This window comes from Corvus kubaryi, unplaced genomic scaffold (genome assembly GCF_017639235.1).
Source record: "Corvus kubaryi isolate FWS band 111438036 unplaced genomic scaffold, C.kubaryi_AGA036_p1.0 37354, whole genome shotgun sequence".
Taxonomy (NCBI): Eukaryota; Metazoa; Chordata; class Aves; order Passeriformes; family Corvidae; genus Corvus; species Corvus kubaryi.
The window spans coordinates 14,545,136-14,557,411 of NW_024581116.1; positions in this window are offsets into that span (position 1 = coordinate 14,545,136).

A 12,276-nucleotide genomic window follows, 5' to 3' on the forward strand; every position below is an offset into this window, starting at 1 on the left:
TAAAGCAAATAGTCTTTCTATATTTTGCTTTTTTCCCCTTTCTTTTTCTTTTATTTTTCTTCTGCACCTAGACCACTATATCTTATTTGGATTCTTACAGTTTTACTTTTGTGTGAAATTTCAGTAAGAAATATTTGCTCAACTCACAAATAGAAGGCTTGGAGCTCTGGGGTGTTATTTGATAGTATTAAAAACCAATGAGAGATTAATAACTAAACCAAGGATTTTCTTAAGAAAAACAATGAGAATGGAGAAAAGAAAATGATACTCTATACAAAGAGATGACTTAAATTCAATTAAAGAAATCCCCACAGCAGAATTTTCTCTAAAGGGAAGAAAATTCTCCAGTCCCTGTATGTACTGTTACAAGTTTAGAAGAATAAACTAGCTGCAAGATGAGGGTCAAAGATACAATAGGGATTCAAGTGTCAAGGATGTGTTCAAAAGTTCGAGAGTTGAAAAGGAAGGTAGCACTGAGTTTAAAGTGATTTTTTTTATTCTATTTTCCTATGTCAGGAAAACAGTTTAAAAAAACTGTTAGATTCTCACATGATGGTTTTCAAAAGAATTAAACAATAAAAAAACCCAATGAAGTAGCTAGTGTAACACATTTGACACATACAATTAAGTTTCTTCTCACTAGGAAATCAACTAGAGGTTTGAATCAAAAAACTCTCCAACTTGTTTCTGCAGGGCTCTGGCTATCTGTTGTGACTATCAAGGGACAGTTTCCTCTATGGAAAGAGGAATGAAATCTGCTTTATAGAATTCAGACTTTACCTTAAATTTTGATCTGCCTTAATCTTACATCCCTACTAGAAAAAAAAGTCTTCAAAATAAAAAATAAAAACACAAACCAGAATTATTTTTTGAACCACAGCTCACTGTAGATTGGAAACAAGCAGTAGGCATGAAATAAAGAGTTGTGCTCAGTTGTGCATGAAGTCAGTAAGGCTCAGATTGGAATCTCCCTGACTGTACAATTGTATCCCAAAACTGCTCCCCATTTGCTGTAGCATTTTCCCAAAGCAAACACCTTAAGACTAGAAGTGTTTTCAGTATTTAGTGGCTTTTGTAGATTTTTCTGGTTTCACTCTCATTTAAGGCAGCGTCCTTTTCTGAATAACTGACTTAGTGATATCAACAATGTCTTTGAGACTGTTTTAGCGTATTTAGGAGGTATCCAGAGCATGAATACCTTGCTATTTAACCCAGAAAACTGGTTCATACCTATCTATATATGATATGGAAGTTTAGGACCAATATATGGGAATAAAATGGACAGAATTATGGGATACAAACTCCTCTGACCCTTGGCAGCTGCATTTAATGCCAGCAAAAACACAACCGTACATTCAGGGTTAGTAAAAGCATGTTTTGGGAAATCGATCACAGAGAAACAAATATGGGGGATCCCTATGGTCCTAGCTGCTTCTGTGAACAGAGGAGGGAGTTTGTCAGTAACTTGTAGAAGGAAAGGACTTTTTCATCAGACGGGCTACTAACTTCCAAGATTCATGATGAGTCAACAGGAGTCCAAGGATCCAAACTAGGATGAAGATGATGGGTCAGGAGGGAGTAGAAAGAGAAGGGTTTAAGCCAAAAGAAAAAAAAAAAAAGAAAGAGTACAAAGCTCTAGCTAGTTGTTTTCTGGCTAGAATTATATTGTGGGTTTTTTTCTCTATTTGCATTCCTCTATTTTCATCCAGGAGACAGTCTCTTACTAGCTTTTTAGCTTCATTATGATGGGTTTGGAAAACAGGAGGTACACAAGGGTGTTATTGCCATTCTCAGGGCAGGTAAAACTTCACACTTGAGCCGCCTATCCATCCTGTCTCACCTCTAAAAAAGGAGAGTAGCAGCATGGATAAGCATGATATCTGATAGACTGGGGTTTCTGGGAAAACATACATTTTCAAATACATGGCTCAGTGACAGTATTTCTAAGAATTCCATATGTATATAAAGGCTCACTTCTCGGCCAACAAAGCATTTCCACAGTGAACACAAGGAGGCCTGACATTACAAATGGGAACAAAATACTCTAAAATGAGACTATGGGATGGAATTTCCACTGGAGCCTTTTGTCATTTATTTTGTATGGTCTAAATTAACCAATTAAACATTTCAGAAATAAAATTATTTGGCCTGCAAATTGTGCAGAATAAAATGTTTGAATAGCTGGGTTCTATAAATCAACCTATGTAATATAAGACACTAGTCCTGTTTTTACCTACCCTTTCAGAGGATTAACAAGGAACTGGCAAGAAGAACAGTAATGTTGATATGAGCTTCCAGCTGGGATTGATTACAGGCTACAGCCTAATGCAGTAATGTTTTGTGCTAGCACAACAGTTTAACTGGAGAGTGTTCACAATACATATCCCCCACCTTCTGCCTCATAAGTGCTGATATAAAGAAACCAGCTAATTTTGTTGTGATTCTGACCTTTGGTCTGTCAAATCCCCAAATTAATTATCTAGCACGCACATGACCTTCTACTGCTTAAATTAGGGTATATTTTTAAAACACATCTCACGTTAATAGCTTGTTTCTAGGCAAGTCTTTTGCCCAGCCCCCATCCTTACCCAAGCGTGAAGTGGAGCATAAAGTGGACAGTATGGGCATAGAGAGATTGTAGGTGTTATTTCCTTACCAGTACTATAAAGGTCAAAACAATATTGTGGAATTTAAAATCAAGAATTTCAGGAAGTAATGAAGCTACTCTTCCTACAGATTACCCAAAGTAAACAGAGAAAATTAAATATAATATCAGAAATACAATTAATGGTTTGCTCAGTGGGCTAAAATATTTGACAGTGGTTTTTATCATCAGAGAAATTCCTGGGATGGAATCACAATGCAGGAGGTGTGTTGTAAGATGTGTCAACAGAAGTGGCAGTCTAGGACAACTGATTCTGTTCTTGTCGAGTTATTAGTATTTCTGGATGTAATTTTATAGATATTTTCAAGTAGATGAGCCTGAAATGGTTTGTTTGTGAATATTTCTGATTTGGAGAAATTGCATGCTGTCCAGGAACTCACAGAAAATGCAGAACTCACATGAAAGTGCCATAATAAAATTCGGCATATAAGCAACAAAGTGCTTTTCATTATTGTCACTGTGGGCACTGTGGAAATTAAAGGTCACTTTAGAGTCAGTGCTGATCTGAAGTCTTGGCCCACTCTAACTGAGTCTAGACATAATAGCAGCAAAAATGAAAAGCAACTTTTTCTTCTGGAACTTAAGGTAGATACAGAGTGCAGAAAAGGGTTGAAATCCATATGGAAAAAAATACAAAAAGTGTAATGCTTCATGTTGATATCCTTTTGGATGCAAAGTCCATTATTTTACTCTTAAAATTTCTCAAAAGAAAATGCCCATGGCTTAAATTTGAACCATTTCTCTCAATCCTGTCCACATATGTTACATAAGTTTAAGAACACATGTGGAATCAGGGCACTCAGTAAGCATGGCTGAGCCCTGGGTTTACCTTTTCTTGAAGGGGCTGGAGCAGAGTTGAGATATTCAGAGATTTCTGGGGATGTGCAGAGCTGGAATTGCAATGCAAAGTGAAATACAGAAGCAGAAAACTGGAGATAGACTATGGGTTGGACGTTTTGGTCTTGGCTGTATTTCTGCTAAAGGGCTGCCTCACATAACTGAATCCACAGGATGCAATCCTACTCAAACAGGACCACGAGCGGTGTTACAGAGACATTCTAACAATCAGTCCATTAATAGACTTAAGCATTTACAACAGACAACCATTCAAACTTTTTCATGCAAATAAGCAAATTTGAATCTTTTGTGGAGCAGACCAAAGGTAGCTATTAATACCTCACAAACTGCATACATGACTTAGATGTGATTGTCTATCAGTACAGGTGTGTTTGCTCAGAAAAGTTTTATTTGCCAAGCTATTAATGAAGGCTGACTTGAAACAGAAGAAACAGCAAAGAAGAAAAATAGTAGATTTCTATACTACCTTCAAGAAATGTGAGGACCCTCATCCTGTACAGAGATCATTTACAGTGACTGCAGTGACACAGTGCTCTTAATTGAATTTCTTAAGGTGAATTGGGGACCAAAAGAATTTTGAACATACTAGTTCTGAAATATTGTATATATGGGGACCTTCTTATCACAGCTTGACCAAGCTCTGGTATTGAACATTTATCAGTATATGTGGTCATAACCTTTGCAAATATGATGATTCTGCACAAATGGAAAAGTCTGGGATTCTCTTTAATAGCGGTAAAAGAAAATTGAATGGATACATGTAACCTTTATAACTAATAACGAGTATCTGAGAACACATGTTGATTGTTGTAAACATAACTATCTGAAATAAGGAAACTATTCACATGATTACATGCAATTCTTCAGCTGAGACATTTTAAAACTGGAAGAAATCACTCGATTATCCATTCTGACTTTCTGCATGAAACACGTTTTATGAAGTTTTGAATTAATTCTTGATTGGAGGCTGATAGCTGAAACTGCATTGGAGACTATATTAGGTGAAAATGCAAGACAAAGCCTTATAGTAAGGCGACCATGACCCACGATAAATTTTTTAGCTGAATGTGCTTCTTGTCAACATGCAGGACATGACCAGACAGAAAGAGCTTCTTCCCTCTCCTCATGTCCTAACACAACCTAATGCATCGGGAGAGAGTATCGGTTACGGCCTCAACTCACTTCCAGAATGCTAGAATACCAAACATGCTCTAGCTTGCTTTTCCAAGGAAATTAAGGGTTTATAACGCTATTTTCTCTTTGCTTGTCTTTCTTTCCCTGGAAGAGCTGTTTCTTTCTTCACTTTCTGTAAATAAAGGAACCTGTTATTTGGTTTCAACCAGAATTGACATGGATCCAGACCAACAGATGAGGAGAGGATTTAGGAGAAGGGGAAAGAAGAAATTTGCAGGGATGCCTGAAAGAAGCCTGTAACAAACCAGCCTTCAGTAGCTCTTCTCACAGAACAGCTTTTTTTTTTTTCCTGAAGTGATCTGTGGCCCCCTCTATCCTTGAATCATGTCTACATACTTCTCTGACAATAAGAGCTTTCTGTTTACTACAGCATCAGAGCCAAGATAGTTAAGGACAAGAAAATTGGATTCTATTCTTCCTTATGAGTCACTAGTAAAAATGCCAGCTTTGTGACTGTACAATCTTTATTATCAAAGATAATATAAGGGAAAGAAAACAACCACATTTTTACATTCCGGGCTATGCATGCACTTCTGGAAGCTGGAAAGTTTCTCTCTAGGGCCATAAACTGAACACATTTGTACATATGGGATACAAATGGAATAAAATCCTCAGTGTCTTTTCTTTCCCTGACACTTGAAAATGCATGAAGTAGAACATTTAACTATGCATATTAATGGCTGGACTGAACAGTCCTTTGGTGCTGTATAATAGTGGAATAATAGTCTACCTTAATAGCAACATGAAATGAGGAATATTGAAATAAGGGGGCTAGATGCCAGGTTAATATCAAGAGACTACACAGTACTAGTGCCACATGGCTTGGTCGACCACTGCAGACGTTGAGTTTTGCTGGCAGGATCATAGCAAGACTGGGCAGTAAAATGGGACATTCCAAAGCTGAATCTGTTACTCTCCGAATGAATCATTACTTACAACTGGAAAGCTGTTAGAGAATAACTTAGCATCCATAGCTCATTAAAAGCATCTTCAAAGTGAATATTAATTACGTCTTGGAAAATATCAGGTTTTCAACAGTTGGAATGACAAAGTAGGCTAATTCGGTGGGGAGACTTCTCTTGCCCACCAGCAACCAGCCTTCCGCTTATGTTCCTTTGGACATCTCTTGCTTTACTTTCTTGTTGCTGCCAAGAAAACACTTCCATATTGCTGTACATACTGTACTGGACACTGCACGGCCATGTGCTGTTTACAGAATAAGAAAACCAGCCAATATCAAAGTAATTTTCCATACCTCTTGATTTTTTTTTTTAAAAATTAGAAGTTTGTTATTTGTTCAGTTGTTGAGTTTGGGTTGGCAATACAGGAATTAGACCTCTGCTGTGACAAATTGGGGACCATGTGACATTTCTTAAGCAGGAATTCAGATTAAATGATAAGACCAGATCCTTCTGGCCATAAAATATGCAATTCTATTTTAATAATATTTATTAACATCTGCTACATTATATTATGATATTCTGATAATAGGAAATTGCTTCTATTTCACCCATATACAATTATCCAGTGTGGCAATGGAGAAGAAAGAGACTTATAGAAAAAAAATATGCCATGGAATGATATTTACTATTTTGGGAAAAACTGCCTCGGAGGAGTATATCATGAGTTAACCACAGTTCTTGTAGTTTGCATCTTAGATGGGATCATCTCTAGGCTGGCAGGAAAATGCAGGGCAGACACTGTTGAAAAGAAATTTTATTTTGTAGGCTGCCAGAGTAGAGACTTACAAATTTCTTCAATGTTTTTGATTAATTTTATGATTAATAAAATATAGGGTAATGCAAGCAGTTGGCTCCTTATTCCTTTCACAGCCTCTCCTGCTCTCTTCTCTTCTTCATGACAAACTGTTATAACACCCTTTGTCTAACCTTTTTTCATAAAAACCACCACAGCCACAATGACAAAACACAGGTTCATTACTGGTTTATAGCAAATGTAGATTTGTTTCTTATTAGTACTTTTATTTCACAGATCCAGAGGAAAAAAAAGTGAAGAGGAATGAAAGAGAAAAGTGCACTCTTCCTAACTCCTCACTGGAGACAACAGTGTTACTGCTTTCTGTCAGTTCTTATTTCTATTGTATAGTTGTAGTGGTTTGGTCCAAAATACTCATTACTGTTTACCTTCTGTGAGATAAGAATTAGGAGAAATGCAAAGCAGGCACCAAACTTGAAAGAATATAAAGTTTATTAACAGACCTAAAAGAAGAAAAAAAAATCATACCACACCTTCAGAACACTTCTCCTCCCCCCACCTTTCTCCCTTCTCCCAGTGACAATTTAAAAAGACAACCCTTCAGATGTTCAGTCTGTTTAGCACTTCCATAATAACCTTGTTCAGTCCATTTAGGAAGAGGAGTCTCTCTTGTCCATGCTATGAAAACATTGTCACAATGAGACAGCCGCCCGGCTTGGTTCTCTGCTCGCATGTGAGAGTCCCTTCCCATGACTTGCAGCTTTTCCCACAACTGCTTTCGAGGGCCCACTCTTGAAGTTTTTTGGGGTACAATTTTAAGGTTGAGCCATTCAGAAACAAAAGTTCTCTTCACCCATCTCTGGGAGCATTTCATCTCTAAGAATAGAGGCCCTCCTTCCCTAGGAGCAAAGGGTCCTCCTCATCTTCATCTCTAGGGACTATCTCTGGGAGCATCTCTAGGAGCTGAGGTCTTCTCCTTTTCTATTTGGAGCAAAAGTCCTCATTGCTTCTATCTCTCGGTGTTCAAATTTCTCATGAAATTACAGCTGCGTCAGCATCTGCTTATTTCAGCGCAAGTGCTTTTGCTCACAATTACAAGTTGAATGCTCCACCCCCCCATGCCTTCATGAAATTACAACGGGTACTCTGATACATCATAGCTTTACAACAGAATTTCAGCTTTAAGCATCTCCTCTTTCTTCTCCCTCAGGTTTTCAGCTCTTCACCGCACTAAAAGGGTTAATCTCACCTAGGCCTTGCAGCTGGAATGTTGCTTATCGCTGTTGGTCACATGATCTTTTGCCAGACAGTGGTGCAGCTTCAGCTGAATCTTGGCCGCACTGGAGAGAGGGAGCTGGGCCGCTCCCATAGCAGGGCTTTGAGGGGGTTCTGCGGGTGGAACAGGGCCCATCGGCTCCAGGATGGCCATGGCCCGGCCCGGCCTGGCCCGAGCAGGGCCTGGGCCAGGCCCGCTGGCCCCTGCATGGGGCCCACAGCCACCTGTCCCAGCACCGGAAACAAGACAGCGCTCTGCCCCGGGGTTTTTCTGTTCTTAAGTGTGCATCACAGAGGCGGTCACAACTTTAAGTGGCTCAAAGAATTGTGCATATTCAAACTGGCCAGCTGAAAGGTTCTGTTAGGTCACAGAGGAAGCTGTAAGCACCCCTTCGCAAGAGCATCACTTCCGGGACTATGCTTGCTAACCCATGACAATAGTCTAGTTGCTTCTTGGTGGAAAAACTGCTCTGCTCTGCTCTGCTCCATTCCAGACCTGTCCCTTTTCAGAAAGTGTAACTATAAAGAGTCCACTGGGATACCGTAGTATTTCTAGAGATTTTTGGCCACTAACAAGGTAAAAATAATTAAACCAGCTAAAAAAGCCATGAGCCAGTCTTGCTTGTCAAAGCCCTGTGAAGTTCCAGAATCCCTTTTCAAGAAAGAGGTGCTATGAAGACACCAGCTGATGGAGTAACAAGGTCTAATTTGCTAATTTGCAAGGCGTGGTGTGATACACATTCATCCCAGCGCCTAACCCTTTTTAGTTAACAGGAGGCATGTATTTCACCTAGAATAGGATGGAGTGTATATTTTCTCATACTAGCAATGACATATTCCTTACAGCTTCTTTCAGACAGCATTCTCAAGGATTATTCCTCTTTCAGCCTTCAAGGCAGCTACACAAGTACTTTTAAGAAAAAAGGCTGTTGAGTCTCAAGCCTTAAATAGTTGTGGTTTGTTTGTTTTTTAAACAATCAGAGTAACATAGAACTATTACCATTGTTCTAAATTGCTATGGAAAGATGATAATTTTCAAAGAAATTTCCAAAGAAATATATGCATTTCATATGTATCCACAGTTCTCTAATTTTCCTTTATAAGACTGTTCAAAATGCTTTATAATTTGTCATTGTTTATGCCTTATCCTAGCAGCATCAGCATACCTGAAAATCCACAAATTCTAGGGAATACAGAAAACAGCTGTTTGAAGCAGTCTGCCTCTTGACAGCCTGTCTCTGTTACCAAGGCATTTCTCTCCTTCCTTCCTGAGCCAAGGAGCCCATCCTGGACTCAATGCTTTTACTCCTAGTCAGACACAGAAAATGTGTCAGAGGCAAAGAGTAGTGTTTTCCACAAATTATTGACACAGCCCAGGAGTGATCCACCACCTCAGACAGGAGCAGGACAGCTAGGGACAGTTAAGGGCAGCTCCTGCCCCAAGCATCAGCACCTCCCTGGAGGTGGGAACATCCTTGGGTGCACAGGGCTTGGGAAAAACTGCCTTGGAGGAGTATGTCATGAGTTAACCAGTTCTTGTGGTTAAGACCAGTTCTTGTGGTCTCCAGTTCTTGGTGGAAAAGCCCAGATGCTATAGGGCTGAACTGGAGACCAGCCCTGCTGTAGCATCTCTGGGGCAGGGACTGATGGCCCCGGGGGACTGACATGGCATCCTGGGACATGGTCAAGGTGGGGGACAGTTTGAGGAGTCTGGTCAGGGACACTCAGTGCTGCTTGTGTTCTCAGGGCCTTGGCAGCCTGCCAAGGAAAGAAGAGAGACCACTCTAATAGCAGCTGCACAGAAAAAATGAAGAGTGCAGTCACTATTTCTAATACATTTAAATCAATGAACCAGGTAATTTGTACTTAAATAGACAGAAAAACGCATAATAAACAATGAACTATTACTAAAGACAAATGCATTTCCAATGTGGTTTTGTTCTTGCATTTTAATAACATGAAAATGCAAGCGAGGTGTACAAAAGGAAACTAACTCAACTTTCTTTCTGACAAGACTTTTCAAATAATATGGTTGTGGTTGATAACCTATCAGTAAAAGAAATGTTTCTACTCATTGCAGCTGGTTTGTTTTTTTGCAGCAGTTTCTTAACATGCACAGTGAAGCTGTTCATTAAAAAGCAAATCAACAACAATGAAAAATACTCATCAGTCTGAAACAGTAGAAATAGTTTCAAAATCATGGTGCTACATTGAAAATGTGAGTTCTTTTGAGATATGTGATGCTGCCGTTTCTCTGAAACTGCACAAGTTCAAAACTAGTTTCACACAATTTAACTTCCCATTGATCCTTTGGAATTACAGATATTAAACACTTGGTTTCACAACAAACTTAATGAACAATTCTGAGTCTCTTTATGCACAACCACTGGAAATGCATGGACCAGTTGGAATCAGAGATTACAGCAATGTCCCATTGGTCTGCAATTTTCTGGCAGCTGAGAGTCATTGCCTGGATATATATAATGACTTGTGCTGCAAGTTTTTCTCCTGAGAGTTGAATCTAAACTGGAAAATCCTGGCTTCAGAGGATAAACCTACTGAACTAAATAAATCTGTTTCTGTGGGATGTGTAAAGCTGTAAAGGGGGGTTCAGTCCAGAGGACAGGCATTTATGTTAAGACCTTTGGGTAGATTTATGCTCTGAAGAAGAAAAAAGATGATGAAATGGAAGATTTAAAGAGGTAAGATTGAATGTGTGCACAGTGTGAAAGAAAGGGAACCCTGAAGGCAGAAGGAGAGGTTCGGGCTTTCTGGAACAGCATGCTGATGATTTCTATTAAGCTCGAAATCTCTGTGATCCTTTCCTTGAGTCCAAGCCTGTGTCTCAGCTCACAATGTACCCAAACTATCAAACCCTTAAGCCAAATATCTGTGGCCACTGCTATGGTCAGAGGACTGTGAGAATCAGGTGGCTGCCCATGGCTTGAAGGGTGTACTGTTTGCTGGATAAAAACTGGCTGGATGGCCAAGCCCAAAGACTGGTGGTGAGTGGCGTAAGATTCCACTGGTGACTGGTCACTAGTAGTGTTCCCCAGAGTTTGGTATTGGGGACAGTCCTGTTTAAACTCTTTATTAATGATCTGGACAAGGGGATCAAGGGCATCCTCAGTCAGTTTGCAGGTGACACCAATTTGGGTGCAAATGTTGATCTGCTGAAGGATAGGAAGGCTCTGCAGAGGATTCTGGACAGGCTGGATTGATCGGCCAAGGCTAGTGGTATGAAGTTCAAGACAAACTGCTGGGTCCTCGGGTCACAACAACCCCCTGCAGCACTACCGGCTTGTGGAATAGTGTCTGGATAGCTGCCTGGTGGAAAACAGTCTGGGAGTGCTGATTGAGAGCTGACTGAACCTGAGCTGGCATGTGGCCAAGAAAGCCAATGGCATCCTGGCCTGTATCAGCAATGGTGTGGCCAGCAGGACCAGGGCAGTAATTGTCCCCCTGTATTCAGCACTGGTGAGGCCACACCTTGAGTCCTGTGTCCAGCTCTGGGCCCCTCAAAGACATTGAGGTGCTGGAGCAAGTCCAGAGAAGGGCAACAGAGCTGATGAAAGGTCTAGAGAGTAAGTCCTGTGAGGAGCGGTTGAGGGAGCTGGGGTTGTTCAGCCTGGAGAAAAGGAGGCTCAGAGAGGACCTTATCACTCTCTACAACTGCCTACAAGGAGGTTGTAGCCAGGTGAGGTTTGGTCTCTTCTCCCAGGTAACAAGCGACAGGACAAGAGGAAATAGGCTCAATTTCTGCCACGGGAAGCTTAGGTTGGATATTAGGAAACATTTCTTCACAGGAAGGGTGGTGAAACATTGGAACAGCTGATGATGGAAGTGCATTAATTATCAGCCCTGGAGGTATTTGAAAGACAAGGAGATGTGGCACTTAGGGACATGGTTTAGTGGTGGACTTTTCAGCATTAGTTTAACAGTTGGACTCAGCAATCTTAGAGGTCGTTTCCAATCTAAATGATTCTATAATTCCCATCCACGTCTGATATGGAGTGTGAATGCCAGCCTACAGAGCTGGAGCTGAGGAGTGATTACAGAAGGTGCTTCCACCCTTCTTCCACAAAATGAGTGTCTGACTGACTCCGGAGCCAAGTTGCAAGAAAGCTCTCCCTTTCCTCTGTTTCTGACAGGCAGTACAGGCAGCTCAGAGATTTATTACTAGTAATTGCCTTTTACTGAAAACTTTGATAGGCATGAGAAACTCCTCTCTGCACCACCTACCTCTTCCAAGGTCAGGTCCTTTCAGAGATAAACATTTAACACACAGGCAGACCCTGATCTTAGATGTGAGAACCTAGTTCTGCAGATGAGGTTGATCACTAATCAGGCCAGTCTGCTAAATTGTTGAAGAAGATGTTCCAGCTTTGGCATGGGTCCATTAAACATAGAATATTCATCATAGAAATGTAAATGTCAGCTGAATATCCTGATATACAGATGTGGTTTTATGATTACACTGCAGGGGAACAACAACAGTGGGAGTTGTGGGGCATGAGCTGTTGTTGGGGTTTTAGTTTAGTCTTAGTTTTTTTCCTGTTAAAGGAATT